Source organism: Fringilla coelebs, assembly GCF_963513975.1.
Source record: "Fringilla coelebs genome assembly, chromosome: 14".
NCBI classification, from domain to species: domain Eukaryota; kingdom Metazoa; phylum Chordata; class Aves; order Passeriformes; family Fringillidae; genus Fringilla; species Fringilla coelebs.
Genome location: NC_140040.1, coordinates 9,347,967 through 9,356,782, shown reverse-complemented (window position 1 = coordinate 9,356,782; position 8,816 = coordinate 9,347,967).

The window sequence follows — 8,816 nt, the reverse complement described above, 5'->3', positions numbered from 1 at the left end:
TTTCATGTGCTTAAAATAAATCTATATTTTTTAAAAGACTTTACTTGAACAGCTGAGTCTTTTTATTTTTAGTACAGTGGGAAGGGTACTTTGCCTACCATAAGGGCTGGGGGGAGTTTCCAGGAAATCATGCTTAAGATGTCTTACCTTGGTAAACTCAGTGCAGCCTGAAGTTGGCATTTTCAGTTCTCTGTATGGTGGCACTTTGCTTTATGGTAGGACTGGAAGAGAAGGACAGGACCAATACTCTTCCAAAGATTTACTTCTGGTGACTACTTTGACAAGAGGGATTATGATACAAAGGTCTGCAAATCCGAGGAGAGAGAGTGCCATTTTTTGATGGAAAATAAGGTGTCACCATTTACATGTAAAATGAGTGACCTCAGCCACAGCTGAGATGTAACAATCATGGCTTTGAGTATTGTGAACATTAGAAGAGTATTTTCTCCCAATTAGAGAAGGAGGAACAGGAATACAGTTAACTGGAATGCATGTTAATTCTTAGCAAGGATGCTTTTACCTAGCATGTTAACCAAAGTCTCAGCTTTTCAACCAGCATTAATCTCTTCAAAGATAACTTCTATTCCAACCAGTAAGAAAAAGATGGGTGGGCAAAGATGACAAAGGAAAGCACTTCAAGGTCTTGGGATGCAAAGGCTGCCCTACACACACTCCTGCTGAATCCAGCCAAGTTCAGCAACAGGGGCTGAGCTGTTCAATAGCACAGCCTGTTTAGAGATTTTATAAAAATCTGCAAGTCACACAAGCCCTTTGCACTTACAGCTACAAATATTCAATATATAAATCTACCTATCCCTGTAGTTAGAGGAAAGGCCACGAATGGGTATGGTATGTAGCAGTGATTCAACCATGCTCTGAAGAGAAATTAGCTAAACACTAGAGACACTAACTCAATATACACACATCTGCTGGGTGTGCGGGAAGGGAATACATTAATTTCTAGGCATCATCGTGCCTCAGGGAGCTTTTAAAAGGACCAAACTAAAAGCAATCTGCAATAACAGGCATTACATTAAGTGGTAGAGCAGGAACTAAACAGAAGGAGAAGGTTAAAAATACTAAACAGAAAATGGCTCTCAATCAGGCATTGAGGGATGACACCTTTCTGCCTCTGACTTCCTGAGGTGTAAATTCATAAGTCTACAGGCTGCTTTAGGATCATTGTGAGCCCTGCACTGGAGAAAGGATATTTGGCCCCATGTCACCATACAAAACATCATTTATTGAATCAGCACTTCTCTGTCTTACTTTGACATGGATTTCATGATAAGTCCTTCATGGATACAAAAATAAGACACTTTAAAGTGTGCAGAAACTCCAGCAATCTTAACACAGGCAAGAATCGAACAAGGACAAGTCTATTACAAGAGGGAAACAAAACTTCTTCACAGAGTACAGGCTCATGGGATGGTGTTATCAATGAGGTTTGATAACTATTTATGCTATGAATAAATGTCATTTACATTTTTTAAACTAGGCTCTTGTTTCTGAACATGTGAAAGGCAATGCTGGGTCACCTAGAAAAGTGAACCTGCTTTGTACACCCTGAAACAAGAAAGACACAAATACTATAAGTTTAAGGAAGGTGAATTACCAGAATGTCTACTGGCCACACCAGAGGTTGATTTCTGAGACAAAGATCTTTCAATCCAAGAAAATTAAAACTTTGTACTTCCTTTGCTACATCTGTGCTACTGCCTAAATAAGTGGAAACAGAGATGACACATCCAGGTTTCATGTCAGATTATACCTCTATAAGATCTGGCACTAAACTGCCAAAATCACATAATTCCCGCCTGGTTGCTGTCCATGAGAACTATGAGGAGTAGTAACACTTGGATGGAAAGCATCTGAAAATGGCTCTCCTCACAGTCAATAACTGGGCAGCAGTCAATCAGAGGCACCAAACCATCAGTGACTGCTGCTCCTGAACTCTTGTGCTCATCTGCATCAGAACAAGTCAAGTGCCAGAACACATTCCACATTATTCCTGTGGGAGTTACATCCTCTTCCTCATCAGTTTGCTCCATGGCATGGGGATGCAGAGGAGGCAAAGCTCTGTGATTCCTGAATGGTTTACAAGCAAAATTGCACAGCAGCTGTGTCCTCTGCCCATTCTTCCCTTCTCAATACCCCAGCAGGACTAAGAGCCCCAGGAGTCCAGCCAAGGGTTGTGTTGTGTGACAGCTCTATTGACCATTCATGGAAGAGCTGCACAGGCCATATCTGCCATCTCCCCTGCAATTCCATCTAAAACAAAGCATTCCCTGGGTATCAGAAGTCTGAGAACCATTTGTCAAGACCTTGCTTCTATGGTGGTCAGCCTACCAGGGCCCTGTTCCTGGGTAATTCCTCAGGCACCATGCTAGTGCAAATAAATACACCATTCTGCCTGAGCAGGCTCCTCTTGCATAGGTGCCAAGAGCTACTCAGAGCCTGTAGATGTGAAAAATCAGGGCATGAAGCTTAGAAACTAAATGTAAAAAATGTCCCTACATATGTAAACACACCCACACTGGACAGTGCTGTGAACTGTTTGGCCACAGCCTTCAGCAAGGAATGCAGCCTGAGATTTCATGCTGAGAATTACACAGCTCTCACTTGGAGAATGCCACAGGAGAAATTCTAAGGGAAGGCTTGGGAAGTTGGTAGCTACACTCTGCGTGATTCGCTGGAAGATTGGACTCTGGTCAGTGCCCTTTGGCTTACCTTTTTCCCTTCTGTTTCACATCTCTTGAAACAACCTACCTTTCTCTCCACTTTCTCCCTCCACATTTCCACCTCAAACATAGCTACCACCATAAAAAGTTATATTCCACTATGACTAAAGTTAAATTTTAATATTAAAACATAAAAATTACCAAATCTCGTGGGATTCGGGTGCACATGCAATATTCAGGTAGCTACTTTTACTGGTCTGCAGTAAGAGCAAACTTGTCAAAGGTTGCAAGGGATTTTAATGACATTGAATTAATTAATTTTAAATCTTTACTCAATGAAATAACATTTATTAGACTGACTAGCAGTAGGGAGACGTTTGTCAGCAGTGCTTAAGTTTGCAGACTCTCTGTTACTATACATAGCCAGAGAGGCAGAAAGTAAACATCTTATAGGATTAGCAGCTATGTTCATAGCTGAGATGAAATTTGAACATTTCATTAGTATAAGATTAATTCTGACATTTCATAAAGCCAAAATGCAAACAATAAAATGTGTCTGATATAAATACAGTATGCAGCACTTTCTCAGATAAAGTTCAAGAAGCATAGCAGGTTTAGTGCCATGACAAAGGAAATACAGGAGGGTCATTTAAGGACCCAACTTCTGCTAAGCACTTCAGTGTATGCTTAATCCTGTAGGTATCAACCAGATGCTTTGTACTTATCAAAAGCAGAAAACAATACTAATAATCAGAAAACAGGAACACTTGCCATGGCTAGTTATTGTAAGGATGCTGAAAATTGCATCACCATCATCAAGAATGCAATAGCACAACTGATTAAATTTTATTTATTATGCCATACTCTTAGTTTGGGATATTCTGTAACAGCTTTGGTTTGACTGGTGAGACTTCAGAGACACATGACAATGTTCTAATAGAAAATACTTCATTACCTTGGCTAAGCACTACTATTAAAGCCCTTTCTCGCTGCAACAGGTTGAAAGTAAATATATGCCCCTCCTCTATTCTCATTTCATGATTTTTCTTGGTTTTCATGCTATTACATGCTTTACCATGCTGATAATATACCAATATTAACTTTTTTTAATCCATATTAACTTTTATTACAATTTTTATTCCAGGAAATAGTCAGTTGAAAATTTTCCTTTCAAGATTGATATTTATATGTTAAAAAGAGTTCAAGCAAGGCTCACCTCTAAAGCTGCAGCTGCATGTGCATTGCTCTGTTCTATACTGGGCATGGGTAAGAGCATTCACCTGAAGGATTGTGCATTCACTAGGTTAAATTTGCCATCAAAGGCCTCCACAAAGGAACAGTGCATAGCCTTGCCCATCTAATCCTTTGCTCAATAATTTCTGCTGCTAGAAAAGGTTTTCTGCTGGTCTAGCCTGAATACTTTTGCAGCTGAAGTGTTGTGTTCACCTTGCTCAAGGAGAATGGATTAATTTCTATTTTTCTGTGGGGTAACTATTTATAACTGCACATACCTATATCCAGACCTTATCATCATGCCTGTTTCACTCTTGCCTCTCCCATCCTTTCTTAAGTTAAAAAGCAAAATCTCTTTCTTTTTTTCTTCACAGGTTGCACTTTCTAGACTACTGATTATTTTCATTTAGGTTCTCCAGAGAGAGAAGCTCTCAGCTTCAGCTCCAGACCTACCATTCCTCAGCAGGAGGAATTTTTGTAGTTTGTAGTCAATGTTCCTGTTCATACACACCCAGTGCAAAGCTTGGCTTTTTAGAAACAACACAGCATTGCCCACTGTAGAGCTATCTCTGATCTAATGAGCTGCTCCCCTCTTTCTCTCTTCCTACAGCTGCTCATTCCTGCCTACTGCTGTATCTTAATTTTAATCCTTATGGAATATAAAAAACAGGTTTATCAATAACATTTTGAATAGCTCACATTATTATTAAAAAGAACTTTCTTATTAAAAACTACCTTTTATTTGCCTTTTGTTAAGGACATAATCTTCCTAAAACTTCACTAAGCATCTGACAGTGCACTAGAAGCAAAGCTTCTGCAGATTAGAGAGACATGATGAAAGCTTAGAGGCTATAATTGTTCAAAAAGAATAATTTCCTTTTCAAAGGTAAACATCAGCCTTGCAGACAAAGATAAGGCCAAGTGCACAATTAGATACACAAGTCTGTGTTTCTGCTCATATCTCCTGATATCAAAGATTGCAGGAAAATCCAAAGTGTTTTCTTAAAATGTAAAAAAGAAATGAACAGGAAAAAGTGTAGGAGACTAGAAGGAGTCATACCAGAGCTGCCAGCAGATTTTAGAAGAGCTGTTTTCCCCACTGCCGGAAGTCTTTGAAACAGGAGATAACCAGCCATGAGCTACAGCAGCCATTCAAAGCAGAAATCATTTCAAATGTTTACATTTTGCCCACTGGCCTTTCAAATGAAAGCATGCCAAATTCCAAAATGTTATTTAATCACGTCCTTAACAGCCCATCTCTTATTAGCAGAGAAGAATATTGTCAATATACACAGTGGGGATGGAAACAGTGTCATTGTCACCTGTGTGGTTTAAGTTCAGGTCTGAACTATTGTTAACTCAAAGCTGCACTAAACCTAAAACAACCTTTGAAATAAACACAGGCAGGAGCCATTCTTTCTACCTTTGGTATTGCCTAATTTAAGGCAAAAGTCTATGCTTTATATAGTGCAAACTTCTCTTTTAGTAGAAAAGATACTTGAGGGACCAAAGAGAACCAGCCCAAAGAGAACCTTTGACAATACTCTCCATTATTATTTATATTATTAAAATGGACTTTGCAGTTTAAGCAGAAGAAACAGCCATTGAAGTACTGTATAAAGCACATAAGGATAAATTCCACCTTTCCTGGCTCTTTAACTGTTCATAAATAGACAAAGCAAAAAGAAAGCATCTACCCTGCCAAAAGTTGCAAAGGAGAGCACTGGTATAGCAAACATAGGAACTCAAGAGTTCTGACTCATTAATTACCTATGGGCACTCATGGTGTTCCAAACCCTGTAGTCCAATTTGACATTTTTTGCTTTAGCACTCCCACTATTTTTTTTTTCAGATGCAAGAAGGTGAATTCAGCATCAGACTATGAAAAGCACAGATAAAACAGATTTGACAGTTATGGCATTATGATGCATTTAGAATCTTTCATCATCTTTTTCCCTATCAAAATACTTGTACCTCTAACCTACAGCTCTCTCTGACTTGCTTGCTCTCTCTAGGCATTTTTGTGATCCCAAGCCTGATTTTTGCCTCCATGACTCAGGGCACCCCAAGGTGCAAGGGAAAGAGATCTCAGCTCTCTGTACAGTTACAGGGGTACAGCAGCAAGCTCTGGCCCAGCAGCCAGGTCAGTGTCTGACCTTCTGGTGGAGCCTGTCTGTCTCCATTTACTCTTCTTTCAGCCTAATGTGAACAATTTCACAGCAGACAAAAAACCCCTCCCCTCCACCTAATCTCTTATTATTTTCCCTAGTGGAGTCCATCTAGCTCACATCAAAGGACTGCTCTCGTTAAGCCATTGTTTTATAAATCTGCTAATATTTTTCCTATCCATAATACAGAAGACACTGCTGATAGAAATATGTCAACAGGAAGACAAACAGGCAGCATTTGACATGCTATTAGTCTGAGTCTGGGTGGATAAATAAATCATGGGTCACATATTCACAAGGGGGAAAACACTGTTTATTTCCACTGGATTTATTACGCACACATCTCCCATGCAGCCCGGTGACAAAACACACCCCACACAAAAGGATGTCACAATGTACCCAAGAAAGGACTATTGATGCAACCAGGACAAAGTATTCTCCCCTTAGGAAGGGCTTCAGTCTCTTGGGAGTACATCAAACTGGTCACACAAAATAAGGACAGCTGGAAGTGTCCTTCAGCTATATCACTGTATATGGCAGGGTAATTCATCAAGGCTGAATCATTCCTAAACACTGGATGTTTCTCTGGAAGTTATTTGTTCTATAAGTGCAGTAATTATTAAGTATTTCACCCCTTTCTTTAAAATATTGCAAATTCCCACACTATTCTTAGATGACAAATATATGCTAATCCAGTCTGATTCTGAATCAGTCTACCCAAAAGTGTATCCCACCATCTCCTACATGAGAAAATACAAAACAACTTAATGATCTTGTTAGCCATCTACCTACATTTCAGCTCACCATGCTCTCCATAATAAATGATACTGATACTGCAAAACTGAACCCTATTTATTTTCGTGACATTTCCTAATTAAGAACAGCAGTAAAGAAACCACCTTGGCAATGTTTCAGATGCAACCTTAGCTATAAAAAAAGCCAGGATTATAAGGTTAGCATCTCTTCTCTCTTAAAAAGGGCACTTTGCAATCAGGTCACCCAAAATCTAAGGAATAAAACACATACAGATGTGGAGTCTTCAGTTAAAAGAACTTCATAGCTGCAGTCTTTACTGGTGTAATAGACCATCAAAAGAAAATATTTACATTTGTTTTAGAAGTTTGTCATTACACAGTTGCCTGTAACCCACTGGTGCCATCCATTTTCAGACAGTGGGAAATGATTTAAAAAAATCAAAAGCTCTTTATTTTTTCAGAAGCAGTTACTTCAGAGGAAGTGTCTCAGATAGGTAAAAATTTACCTTGATCTCTAGATAAATGCTGTGTGGAAGTATTCTGAGACAGAAGGTCATTTTGTTTAAAGGGCAAAGGTGCCCCTGTGCCTAATGTATCATGTTCCAAAAGCTACCTACAGCTCAGAGGACCAAGTATCAATAAAATACATTTTCAGTCTGTTTCTTCAGAAAACACAGCCCAGGGCACAAAGATGGCGTGACAGAAGAGAAGAAAATCCCTATTAAATCCATTTTAATTGTGAAAATAAGCTCTCTGGAGGACCTAAGCACAGGACTGGTAAGGAAGCACAAACCTCTCTTCCTCCACTGCTTTCTTAGGGCAAACAGAGACTGATGAGAAGCCAGGCATCCTTCACAGTCCTGGTGGAAGAACAACTTTCATCCTGGTAATTAGAGAACCAGAAGCACAGCAGGGCAGCACAACACAGACCTGTAGGCTCACAGGAGTAAGCCAGGAGCTTCCAGGCAGCCCTGCAGTGGGGGCAGTGGAAGGGGTTTGCACCCAGTGCCACGAACCCTGAGCCCCTTCTGCGCTGAGAGCCTCACCTGTGCTCCAGAAGCTCATCCCATTTGTGTGGCACAGCCCCACACTGAGCTGGATTTTGCTGCTGAGGACCAGGGCTGGCTCACAAGGCAGCTCTGTGTGTGTTGGCTCTTCTCCATCAATGGCAACTTCTGTTCAATCCTTTCCTTATTCAGGCCTGGCTGAGGGATCACTGCCACCGTGCCGTATTTTGCTGTGAGCTCCTCTTGCTCCTGCTGTAACTGGTCAGTGTTCATCAGCATACTCATCTTTGGGCTCTCATTAATTGATAAATGGTCCAAAAGCCAGGGCTGCTGATCCCTGAATCCACTCATCACGAGAGAACATCTAATGGAGAACTTTAGTGGGACAGATTCAGCCCTGGGTTACGCCTCAGCTCGAGCCTTACTCACCAGTCTTGCCACATAGCTGCAATCACATATTGTTTCCCCTACTCTTTGAATGAATAAAAATATTTTAAAAGATCCCACACCTTCCCTCTCCCTGCCCCCCCAAAAAAAGAGGAAATACAAATCACTAACCTAAACCACAGCCTTCCAGGAAATATTAATGCTCTTCCAGCAATATTAATGCTAAAATCATGGTACCTTTAGTTACATATTTCACTCAATGTCTGACCACTCACAATCTGAGGCTTTCTCAAAAGCAGATGAAATGAGATCTCCTCACTATAGGGAAAGGTATCTCTCATTTGTTTGTTTTAGGTATCATTAAACAACCCTGAAACTCAACTGCATCTCTCTAGGGAAAAGTTAAAGGTGATTTTTTTATACATATTACAGGCAAATGCTCACCATTATAAACGTGTGGGTTTTCCTAAGAAACTCTAAATAAAATCATTAATTATGTTATCAGGATCCTTCCCTCACTGCAATTCAATAAAGATAACACAGAAAATTTTAACAAATTCAGCAAACTTCAAGGAAGATTCAAAG